The sequence below is a fragment of the Crinia signifera genome, chromosome 6 (assembly GCF_055691185.1).
Source record: "Crinia signifera chromosome 6, ASM5569118v1, whole genome shotgun sequence".
In the NCBI taxonomy this organism is placed as follows: Eukaryota; Metazoa; Chordata; class Amphibia; order Anura; family Myobatrachidae; genus Crinia; species Crinia signifera.
The window spans coordinates 104,272,348-104,285,184 of record NC_139222.1 but is presented as its reverse complement, the minus strand read 5'-3'; positions in this window follow the sequence as shown (position 1 = coordinate 104,285,184).

Sequence of the window (12,837 nt, the reverse complement as noted above, 5' to 3'; positions counted from 1 at the left end):
TATTGGTTGCTGCCAGACATCAACAAGGTCCCGCCCCCTCCCTGCTCTCTGGCACGTGGCCAGGCTCTTGGCCCCCATTGGCTGTGGCTTGTTGTTGTTCATAGGCTGCGTCATGTGCCGTGGAAGGGGGCGTGCCGGGCCCTGGAGACTCCTTAACTCTTTCCTGACAGCGAGGGGGCGTGGCCCTGTCATGTCTCTGGCTCTGCGCTGTATGGTACAATTGTGTGTGGCGTTGAGCTGCCGCCTAACGGAGCTGGGGACGATTCTTCAGTCCTCTGTTACTGCGTGCCTGGGGATTTAGAGCTGTCGATGAACTATAAGGTGTATGTATTTAGTAGCGATAACCCCTTTTTGCAAAAGAAAAAAAAGTGGTAATTATTGTTTTTCCAACACTAAACGAAATCTGGTACTTGACCATTAAAGAGGGAACTACATGTCTAGTAAATTCTATAAGTATACTAGGGAATACAATCTAGCAGCCCCCCTCCCTCCCTAGTATAATTGTGGGGACTCTGGGCCCAGACCAATAGGGGTAAATATAATATATATTAGATACTATGCTGCACATCCTAACGCCCATTACACATTATGCCGCACACCGTAATGCATATGACATATTACATACCCTCCAACATGACCCATCCCATTAGGTACAAAATGCTCTGTTCCTGGACTTCCCTGCCAGTGCCAGTTACAGATGTGAGCCTACAGCACAGTCCAATATTCAAAGAGGGGGGGTCACATCAACTCTCAGTGATGTTTGGGATGGCAGCTGGTGTGGCTCCCCTTTTTGAATATTGGACTGTGCTGCAGGCTCACATCTGTAACTGCCACTGGCAGGGAAGTCCAGGAACAGAGCATTTTGTACCTAATGGAATGGGTCATGTTGGAGGGTATGATATTATACCACACACCATAATGCTTATTACATATAACACACACCATAATGCCTATTACATATTATGCCACATAAGTGCAGCTTACCTACATGCTAGTTGCCAGGGGGTTACATGCACAGTGCCAGGGGTTTCTTTCTTGGTGCCAAGAGTTACATGCACGTTGCCAGGGGTTTCTTGCTCAAATACAGGGGTTACATGCTCATTGCCAGGGGAGGGGAGATATTGCACGCTCATTGCCCAGGGGTTTTACTTGCTCGTTGCTACAGAGAGTTACATGCTCGTTGCAGTCCAGTGAGTGTGTTTGCCAGGGGTTAAATGCACATTGCCAGGGGTTTCTTGCTCATTTCCAGGGGTTACATGACGGGGTGGGTGGGGTTTACATGCTCGTTACATTCCAGCAAGTGAGTTTACTTCTGGGTGGTATGTGCAGCTGTTGCAGTACCTCTTTACTCAAATGATCTAGAGCCGTGATGGCTAACCTATGACACACGTGTCACTCATGACACGCCAAGGCACTTTGACTGACACGCAGACACAGGTCCGTCTAACCAACCGGTGTGGAGAGTGAACACCCGGAAGTGCGCAAGGGAAGCGGCTAAGCCAGCATGCATGCTGCGCTGCCAACGGGAAGGGGGCAGAGGGGGGCATCGGCATCCTGCTGCTGTGGCAGCCATTATGAAAGGGGAGACCCTGCTCTTTCTGTCTAGGAGACCCACAGATTACCCTCCCTGGGACACTTTTCCCACACATGGGCTTTGTTGAAACAGGCCCCGAACGCCACACTATTCAGTGCTTCTATTGGCACTGGTAGCTGCCTTTTTGACAGACACGTTAGTAATGCAGCCTTCTTAAATTATATCTTGCTCTTTCACATTGACTTTTATATTTATTGTCTTCTCTATATCCCTGTTTATATACTGGTTTACAGTTTGTTATGACTTTTATACTGTGTACGTATTGCTTTTGCGTATTTTATACTGTGTACGTACTGCTTTTGCGTATTTTTTCTCTCTGTTGGCATTTTGACAGATCCTGTACTGATTTGCGATGTGTACATTGTGATATGTGATGTTTACCCTAATAAAAATGTATTATTCCAATAAGCCCTGCCCTGAAGTACTGGGATGAAAAACTGGCTGTTTATCAGAAAATTGGACTGTGGAGCCTCAGAAAACTTAGCATCAAGTAAAAGCACGTGCTGTGCCACAAGATTCTTCCCATATTGCAGGCCTGGCAAGACCTGGGCGAAATGTAATTTTTTTAGACGTGTGATTTTTGATCAAAAACTTCCAAATTCGTACATTTTCCGAAAATTGCACATTTAATAGGGTGTGAAATACAGTAAAAATTGTACTTTTTGCTGTGAAATTTGCACATTTTGACTTGGCGATTTTTGGTCACACTTAAATTTGCATCCAGATATTTTCCCATTATAAAGTATACAACTCCAAAACGTTACCAAAACGACCAGGTTCTGACTGGCGAATTTGAAAGAACTATGCACAGATCATTGAGATATGTGCATGGTTCTATCTTAAAACATGTGTGAAAGTTAAAATAAAAAATGGCGTGGGGTCCCCCTTCCTGAGCATAACCAGCCCCAAGCTCATTGAGCCGGACCTGGTTCCAAAAATATGGGGGTGGCAAAAAAGCATAGGGGTCCCCCGTATTTCTGAAATCAGCCCCAGCAGTGGCGTAACAATAGTGCCGCAGACCCTACTGCGGCTTGGGAGGAGCAAGCGCCGTTGGGATCTGCGGGGAGTGCCTGGTGTATTCTTGGTGTTGCTGCAGTGACAGGCAGTGCAGAACTCATCACACGGCAGAGGCAGGGAGGGTGGCTCTGGCGGAGCATGAGCTCCAGGAGCCAATGGGTCACAGGGGACACCACGCACTGCAGTCAGGGCCAGATTAACAATGGGCCGGATGGAGCTGTAGCTCCAGGCCTCCCATTAAAATAGGCCCACAGGATTGCAGCATTGCAAACAGGCAAAATTATTTTTTTTTTCCAGCTACAAGCTGGATCCTGCAGGTAGCCGACTGTCCCATCCATACACCCGCCCCCTCCTGTCCAGGACCCATCTCCCTTGCCCCCCTCCCTACAGTCCCCACTCACTGTAGTGGCTGCTGCCTGAAAATAGGCAGAGGCTGGTCCTGCTCCTGTCGCTGCATGAGCTAACAAAATGGCTGCCCTCCCCCCCCCCCCCCCATAGGGTTACAAAAAGATGTCCACCAATCAGCAGCCATTTTTCTTTTATAGACACACTAGAGCCGGGTAGAGAGATGAAAAGGGGCGGGGGCTTAATGGAGGAGTGCTCTGTGCTGGGAAGAGGAGCTGGAGAATGAAGTTTTGATGAACCCCAGGAGCCTGAGGCTGGGATGAGAGACACAGAGGTCAGGGTTGAAGATACTCCAGAGAGCAGAAGACCCTGCTGCATGCCTACTCAAACTTTTCATTAATCAAGTAAGTGCCTTGGGGGAGGGGAGAGGTTATCTATCTATCTATCTATCTATCTATCTATCTATCTATCTATCTGACATATAAAAACTTTATGTGTAGACATACAGGTCGATCCTATTACTCCCGAAGGGTGCAAGGTACCATTCAGGTGCTGTTTTAATGCTGATAACTCGCACCCTTCGCAGGGATTTAGTATTGAATCCCGGCGGTCGGGATCCCGGCGTTCAGAATCCCGACAGCCGAAATGCCGACAAGGGGGGGGACGTGGATCGCCCCCCCCCTTGCGGGCTCGCTGCGCTCGCCACGCAGCGGGCCCACGGGGGAAGAAAGCGTCGGCATTTCGGCGGTCGGGATTTCGGCGTCGGGATTATGAACGCCGGGATCCCGACCGCCGGGATTGTAACTGCATCCCCTTCGCAGGGCCGAATTATGGAGGTGCAAGCACTTTTCAGCGATTTCGGCCAGCCGTAAAGTGCTCCCGGTGTCGATGATTTGCGAACACCAGGCGCATCCGCTATGTGTCTCGCTTTAACCCTCCCAACTACTGCCTAACCCCTGTATCCCACCACCTAAACTTTATGCTCCCTCCCTGCAACCTTACTCAAATTTTCCCCCGCCCGCAGAATAACCCTAACCTTCCCCACCCGCAATGCTACCCTATTTTTAATTGTACAGGCACCCTGATGGGTGATTACTATGTGAAATGCACCCCCATTGTTAACGTCACCCCCACTATCAACACCAACCCGAAGCGTGGCAAGCGGCGGCAGTACGCGTCCTCCGACCTTTTCATACCCCCACTATCCACGTCGGCGTGGAGTTGATTTTATATAGTGTGGCGAGCGCAGCGAGCCCAACCAGGGGACGCGGATTACTTCACATGTATTCCGCGTCCCCTCGCGGGGCTCGCCACACTATATAAAATCAACTCCACGCCGACGTGGATAGTGGGGGGGGGGGGGGTATAAAAAGGTCGGAGGGGGGGCGTGGCCTGGCAAGCAACCCGACTAGACGTATGCTAGCAGAGCTCCGGTGATAGAGTGGTGGAATTAGCTCTTTTTAAGCATAAAAACCCGGCTTTCCCTCATCCCTCCAGCCCAGCCTGTCACATCAACACCCCGACTGCAGCTGCCTGGTGTCGCGGAGCCGGGGAGTGCTTTTTAGCGCTCTCGCGGGTTGCGGCCTAGGCGCAGGACTGAAGCCGGGGACTCAATTTCCGGATACAGCAAACACCGGCCGCGCGTGGAGTAGCGGACTTACCGAACCCGGAGTGATCCAGCAGGCGAGGGGTTCCTACAGAAGCACGCCCCGAGTTGACAGCGGGAGAGAGGTGCCCGGCGCTGAGCTCCAGAGGTGCGCGGCTGGGAGAAGGGAGGACGCGCGGCCTGGCCGGCACCCGCATTGACAGCGAGACGCGCGGACCGCCCGACACCATCACCGACGGCAGCGAGGCATCAGAGCTGCCCGGCACCCGCGTCATCGGCAGACCCCGCAGACGGACCCGGGGAGGCCCAGTGAAAGGCAGCTACCTCGCAGCTGACTAGCCGATAAGCGGCAGCACAGCACAGCACAGTGTCTCTGGCTGGCGCCAGAGACATTAAAATAACACAGCGACTGCAGCGCTGCCGGATGAGTGCAGAAAAGTGAGTACCCAGCCGGGGACCCCCACCTTTAGTGAATCCCTCTATAGGTGGGCGAGACTGCCCAAGAGACAAAGACTGGGGGAGAAGCTCCAGACGCCCCCCCAGACTTTTAGTGGCAGAGGCGGCCATCTTGGAGGAGGCAGCCCCTACAAACAAGACATATAACACAAGACACCTAGATATTGCATCTCTCGAATCCTCTCTACCCACTATTAAACTGCCATAGTGAGGTTACTCATTCCATCCAGTGCTCTCTTGAAACCTGAGGGCTGACAGTACCCCTAAACAACTCTCCCTCCTCCCCCAGCCAGATTAAACGCTCACCTCCCATTAATACACTTTGCATCTAAAAAAAAAAAAAAAAAGGGAGAGAGGCCCCCAATAGTGATTTGAAATTTGAACCCCGCTAGAAGAGACCTGATCAGATACCACAGGGGTGGGCTCTGGTTCTGCCCCTCGGTCTCAACATTCAGCCACAGATCTCCCTACCTTGGAGACAAGCACCCACAGAAATAGAGTCCGACCATCACATAAACATGTGACCGGAAAAGCTCTGCGATGAAGCCATGTGCCCTTTGATGCCACCCTAGGACCACCCAGGGGGGGAGTAGCGGCTGAATCCTAGCATGCCAAGCCTACACAAATGACACGTGAAATAAGATGTGCGAGCTATAACTAACCATTGACCATTAATCCGAACACTAAATCTCACTCCATCGCTGGTGACTTCCTCACAAATCCTCATGCTGGTTCGGGAGTTTTGAGACTACAGGATGCTCCCTATTTTATGAGTGAGCATACATGAGTTCCAAGAAACGCAGGGGAAAAGGAGGTAGCTCCCGCTCTTCTCATACACTGCCAAATACTGACCTCCGAAAATACCTGAGCTCCCAGAAAGATCGTGAAATGGCGTCCCGATCAAATCCTGCTTCCCCGGCTCATTCCTCAGTATCAGAGACCTCACTAGAAACAGGAGAACCATCCCTGCTCTCGACACAACCTGATAAACACGACCTTCAAAAAATTTTCAAGCTTCTCCAAACACTTCCTACTAAAGCGGAAGTCCCCACAAAGGAGGACTTCACCTCCCTAGAAGATAAGCTGCGGGAGGTAGTTCGTGCTGAAGTATCCAATCTCAAACAAGAGATGACCCAAATAGGCTCTCGAGTGGAATCATTGGAGTCAGCAAGAGAAAAGACTGATGCCTTTAACAAATCTTTAGTAGACACCATCAGAACACAGGCAGAAGAAATCCAGTCCCTCCGAGAGCACCTCGATGATATCGATAATAGAGGACGTAGGAATAATTTGAGAGTCAGAGGTATCCCAGAGGACATTTCTCCACAAGGTCTCAAAGATGTCCTTACCAAAATCTTTAATGAAGTTATGGAAAACAACCCCAATGACTCAATTGTCTTCGATAGAGCCCATAGAGCTCTGCGCCCTAGAGGCTTACAATCTGAACGTCCGAGAGATGTGATTTGTAGACTACACTACTTCACTCAGAAAGAGGAGATTCTAAGGAAAATACGCAACTTAGATGGCCTCGAGTTCGACGGTCACCCTATCCAGGTGTTTCAAGATCTCTCCTGGCTCACGTTGCAGACCCGACGACAAGTCAAACCCCTGACGGACACCTTGAGGAAAATGAATATCAAATATAGATGGGGTTATCCCTTCAGTGTCACAGCATCGAATGAAGGGAAAACTGCAACCCTTCGGAAACCCGAAGATGTGGACTCCTTTTGTGCTACCCTGGGACTCCCACCAATCAAGACCCCTGAATGGCGCTCCCTTCGCTCTCAGATTTCACCTCCTTCGGCCCCTGCGATGGATCCTCCATTTCAGACTATTGAGAGATCACCGAAAGCTCATCATCAGTCGCAGACACCAAGATCTTCACGTTCCTCCTCTTCTACACAACTGGTAACCTGATCTACACCAACCATATCAGTCTACATCCGATCCGTGGGAGGATCCAAGGAGAACAGAGAACTCCATTGGCTATCCTTACGATTGAAACACACGGTCATACTGTAGATAAGTAATCATTACAGGGAAAAACATACTTCTTGCCTAGGTTTGGTTAACCTATATAATGTCTCAATCCCTTATGCTAGTTAAACATTTCTGGTAGGGGAAAAAAAAAAAAAAAGTTTCCCTGTCTTTTATGGTGAACTCAGTTGCCAGAAGCTAAAATGAGACCGTTTATATCCTAAATGGGGAACCTCCTACAACCGAGGAGTTCATGTTGTCCCCCCTTTCTTTTTCTGTTTCTTTACAAATTAGAATGAACACCATTGCTGTTCAAAAATGTTATCTTCTAAGTTCGCATATCTTGCATAAACCATATAAGCTATAGAATGTAATTATTACTTGCATAACCCGTTATAACTGTTGAATGTTTTGTCAAAATATACATCTATGTTTGTTAGGTGTGCTTGGGATGGGCCCCATACCCCCCCCCCCCCTGTTGCCCCCGTATACACTGCAATCCATGGTCCCAATCACGGGGACGAGAGTGATTTCGCTCTTGCCTAGTGAAATGGGAGCAGTGTTATTGTCTTGGTTCTGGATACTTCTATCCCTTCTAATGTTTGACAGATATATGTTTTCATCTCTCTCTTTCTTTCTACCCACCCCTTTTCAAGGTTCCCTTCCCTCCTTCTTACCCACTTTCCCCGCTGCGTCTCCCAGACCAAACCATGCAGTGACTACGTTACTCTGACTAATATGACTAACTTTAAAGTTTTATCCATAAACGCTAAAGGCCTAAATATTCCTGAGAAAAGGTCCAGGGTGCTAAGGGAACTGAAAATAGAAAAAACAGACATAGCGTTTCTACAAGAGACGCATTTTAAAGAGGGGGCTTCACCTCCTCTTAGAAATGGGGATTTCCCCGTGGGTTTCTTTTCAAACAACCCACTGGGGAAAACTCTGGGAGTAGCTATCTTGTTCTCTCGCCACATAAATGTTACGGATATAGTCTCTCACCAATTAATTCCAGGAAGAGCCTTGCTAATAAAATGCAAAATTTCCAACAGCGATTTCACCTTACTTAATATTTATGCGCCCAATAAGAACCAACCGTCTTTCTTGGAGAAGGCACTGTCCTTATCCCAACCCCACTTGCAGGGAGTGCTTTTATGTGGGGGATACTTCAACTGGACACTCGATCCCAGACAAGACTCCTCCCACCCTTCCCCGCGTTACTCAGACAAGCTTCATCGTAGAATCCGCAGACTCCTCCACACGTATCAACTAGTGGATCCATGGTGTATTCAACACCCCTCGTTAAAAGACTACTCCTTTTACTCCCATCCCCATAAAATATACACCAGGATCGACTACATTCTAATATCACACAGATTTCTACACCTAATAAATAAAACATCCATAGGACAGATTTCATGGTCAGACCACGCACCAGTCTCCCTAACCCTCAACCCCCCTACCCCAAATCGTAAAACCTATACTTGGAAATTGAACACCTCACTCTTACAAAACCCACAATGCCAACAACAAATAAGAGCAGCGCTACAAGAATATAAGGAAATTAATGACATTGCTGACACTCCCAAGACTATGATCTGGGAAGCGCACAAATGCGTAATCAGAGGTAGACTTATACAAATAGGAGCCCAACTAAAAAAGCAGAGACAAGCAAGAAGAGAGACCCTGATTCAGAGAATACATTCCCTAGAACTCACACATAAATCCTCCCTCTCTGCTGATACTCTGAATGAACTAATAGAAGCTCGAAAGGAATTAAATTCCTTTATGTCAGAGAAACTCAAAATAGAGGCCCGCAAGTGCCGAAACCGTTTTTTCCTCTTTGGAAATAAACCTGGTAAACTATTAGCAAATGCACTGCGAGCGCAACGCTCAGTGACATTCATACCGAGTATCAAATCCCAAAAGGGCCACATGTGTAACACTACTAATGATATCGCCTCGGCCTTCAAATCTTTCTACTCACAATTATATAATCTCAATAAGACACAAAAACTGGACTCACAAATGATCAAGAAACAAACTATTGAAAAATATCTTCAGGAGGTCGGGTTTCCGAAGCTATCAACCAAAGAAGTTGAGGCTCTCGAGCTACCCTTTTCCCCTGAAGAACTAGAAACTGCAATTAAAACTACCCCAAATGGTAAAAGCCCTGGACCTGATGGTTTCCCCATAGAGTACTACAAAACTTTTAGTGACATACTATCCCCAATGATGCTGACCACCTTTAACCAGATCTCTGATGATTCCCCATTTCCGAGCCAGTCTCTGCTCGCCCATATTTCCATTATCCCCAAGGAAGGGAAGGACCCAACACAGTGTGCCAGTTATAGACCGATCTCCCTGCTGAATGTCGATCTGAAACTGTATGCAAAGCTGATAGCAAATCGTTTCAAAAACCTCCTCCCACATCTGATCCATTCTGATCAGGTAGGTTTTGTCCTAGGGCGAGAGGCAAGAGACAACACGGCAAAAGTCTTGGACTTAATTCATATTGCTACAGGCAACACAACGCCAGCTATTTTGCTTTCAACAGACGCGGAGAAGGCATTCGACAGGGTAGATTGGGATTTTCTCCTGGGGGTTCTGAATCACATTGGCTTGGGTCCTGTGGGCTACCAGAGAATTAAAGCTCTTTACTCAACCCCCGCTGCACAGGTTAGAGTTAATGGAGATCTTTCAGAAGTGTTCCAGATTTCGAACGGCACTCGCCAGGGGTGCCCCCTGTCCCCCATGATATTTGTTCTTTGTATGGAGGCACTGGCGAGGGCTATTCGAAAAAACACCAATATACAGGGTCTTTGTGTAGGAGGTAAAGAATATAAATTGGCCTTATTTGCAGATGATTTATTAGCAATAATTTCAAATCCCCTAACCTCGATTCCCAACCTTCTAGGCGAATTTCGCCGCTATGGAGAACTTTCTAACTTCAAAGTGAATCTATCTAAATCGGTTGCACTGAATTTAACACTAGACCAGATGAATCTACAAGTCCTGAAATCTATATCTCCATTTGCCTGGCACCCAACACATCTTAAATACTTAGGTGTAAATTTAACCAGAAGGGTCTCTGATATATACTCTAACAATTTCCCTCCGCTACTAAATAAAATACAGGCTGACCTCTCTTCTTGGGGAGCAAAAACCATTTCTTGGTTTGGTCGCATCAATGTAATTAAGATGAATATATTGCCAAGGATTTTATATTTTCTTCAGACACTTCCAATTGATATTCCCAGCTCCTGGTTCCTATCGCTACAACGTAAACTACGGGATTATATATGGGCGGGCCGCAAGCCGAGATTTAAGCATGAGATTTTATTCAAAAGGAAACACGCAGGAGGTCTCCAACTGCCACACTTTCTTTCATACTACAAGGCAATACTACTGACTAGAGTGATGGAATGGACCTCCCACTCAGGTAAAAAACAATGGGTAGATTTAGAACTAGCCACTATCCCGACGGCTCACCCTGGCCTTCCCTGGTGCGAAAGACCCCCAAACACCTCACACCCTCTGGCAACTCCCATGTTCCGCTGCTGGAAGCGTCTTCGCTCACTGCCCATGATCTCCCCTAACCCATCTCCTCTTATGCCTCTGTTTGACAATCCGGATTTTCCTCCAGGAATGGTTGATAACTCATTTTTGCTATGGCGCGCAGGTGGCATATCTCGAATAAATCACCTGATAAATACATCAGGCATTTTGACGTTCCCAGATATCCAGAGGGATTGGGATCTCCCAAACAGAGAAATATGGAGATACTTACAGATCAAACACTTTCTGTCAAAGTTAGGACCATCATCCAAAAAACTGAGACCCAACACGCCATATGAAAATTTATGTATGGCCGACCCGTACCCCAGACACGCTCTCTCAATTATTTACAAACTAATCATTGAAGAGGCCTTTCCAGCCAAGCCAAAATTCATGGTAGATTGGGAGAGGGATCTTCAGGAACTGACGGGAGAGCATGACTGGGCAGAAATACTCAGAAACACTTTTTCCTCCTCCCTTAATGTTCTAACATTGGAGACTCATTATAAGGTTCTCACTAGGTGGTATCGTTGTCCAGATCTTCTGGCGCGAATATATCCCGGAGTCTCAAATGTCTGCTGGAGGTGTGGTAGTCACCCAGGTACAATGCTTCATATATGGTGGGACTGCCCGTATATACAGACATACTGGAAGAAAGTAGTCGAAACTGCAGAAATAATTTTACAGGAGGAGCTACCGTTTAGCCCAAGCTTTTGGCTGCTTAACCTCATACATAGGCCCCAATCCACATACAAGAAAACCCTCTTACGCCACTTATTGAGTGCCTCAAAAGCTATAATTCCAGTGCATTGGAAGACCAACACCACTCCACCAATGTCGGAATGGTGTAGCCGACTTGACCAATATATGGCAATGGACGACCTTATCTCCTCTATAGACTCTAAAGAACAGACCTTTAATGTCACATGGCTACCTTGGTTAACATATAAAGAATCAGAACACTACAAGTCACTAAAATGACTTCGTTTATTTTCACTCTTTATGAAACATTCCTAGAACATATAAGTACGATTGTAGGAGCCGCAGCACTGTCCTTCTCCCTCCCTCTCTCTTCCCCCTTATTTTTTCCGCCTTTGTCGTCTTCCCTTTCTTTCTTAAAATAGATCTAAAGGAATCAGTATTGATACCAATTTTCAATTATTATTTAGTCTTACTATAGCTACTTGTGATATCTCAGACACTTGTTTTATATCAGACTTTGTAATGCTTCCTGAAATATGTGTCCTTTCTTCTTCACACATACTGTATGTGACTTACTATGTTCCTTTGATAAAATTAATAAAAATATATTTGCATAAAAAGGTCGGAGGACGCGTACTGCCGCCGCTCGCCACGCTTCGGGTTGGCGTTTACAATGGGGCTGCATTTAACATAGGAATCACCCATCAGGGTGCCTGTACAATTAAAAATCAGGTCGCATCGAGCTTGGTTTACGATAGGAAGAGAGCAACAATTTTTGATGGTTTTATGGGGCCTACACACAGGGTGATTTCAGGATAAATCTAGTCATATTGCCAGTACTACTACACGATCACCTGGCACCACTGTCGCGGCAGTGGCACAGCATGCTCCCCTCCATTGTAGCCTTTTTTCTTCACGCAACGTTTTCCCACCAGGTTCAAACAAGAGTACAGCCATGTTGATTCTTGTCACATGTGAGTTCTTAAGGTGCCCATACACGGTGCGATGCAATGCGAGCTCCCACGGGCTTCGCACAGTACAAAAAGGATGTGCTGCACAGACTTTCTGTTCTGCCCTCGGATCACAATGCATGCAAAATGCATGCGTTGTGATGCGATCCAGCCCAACTGGTGCGATAATCACACCGTGTATGGGCACCTTCAGCCTAAAAGATGCAGGGTGTAACCTAGCAACCACAACAACCAATCAGAATCCTTTACGCTCATGAATAATCATAAACCGTAAATTAGGCTAAACGGAGAACTGTGTTAGGTGAGTAGGGGCAGAACTCGGCACTGCTATGCCCCACAGCAAAAACTGCATATGGGTCCATAAATGCTCACCACTTTCTCATCAGAGCATGTGCAGTAAAGCCTGGACAGCAATCAGCCCCTCACGTTTGCTTCTGCACCCACTAAAGCAGGGGTAAATCCACCATTGGGTTATAAGTTGGACTTTGACGTAACCTTTTTGTCCCTCCATAAAACCAGGGCAGTAGGCACACTTTAACAACTACTGTAAATTTCTCATTATAAAAAGCCAATCATATGCAATCACCGCAAATAAACTATTTTATTAATATCTC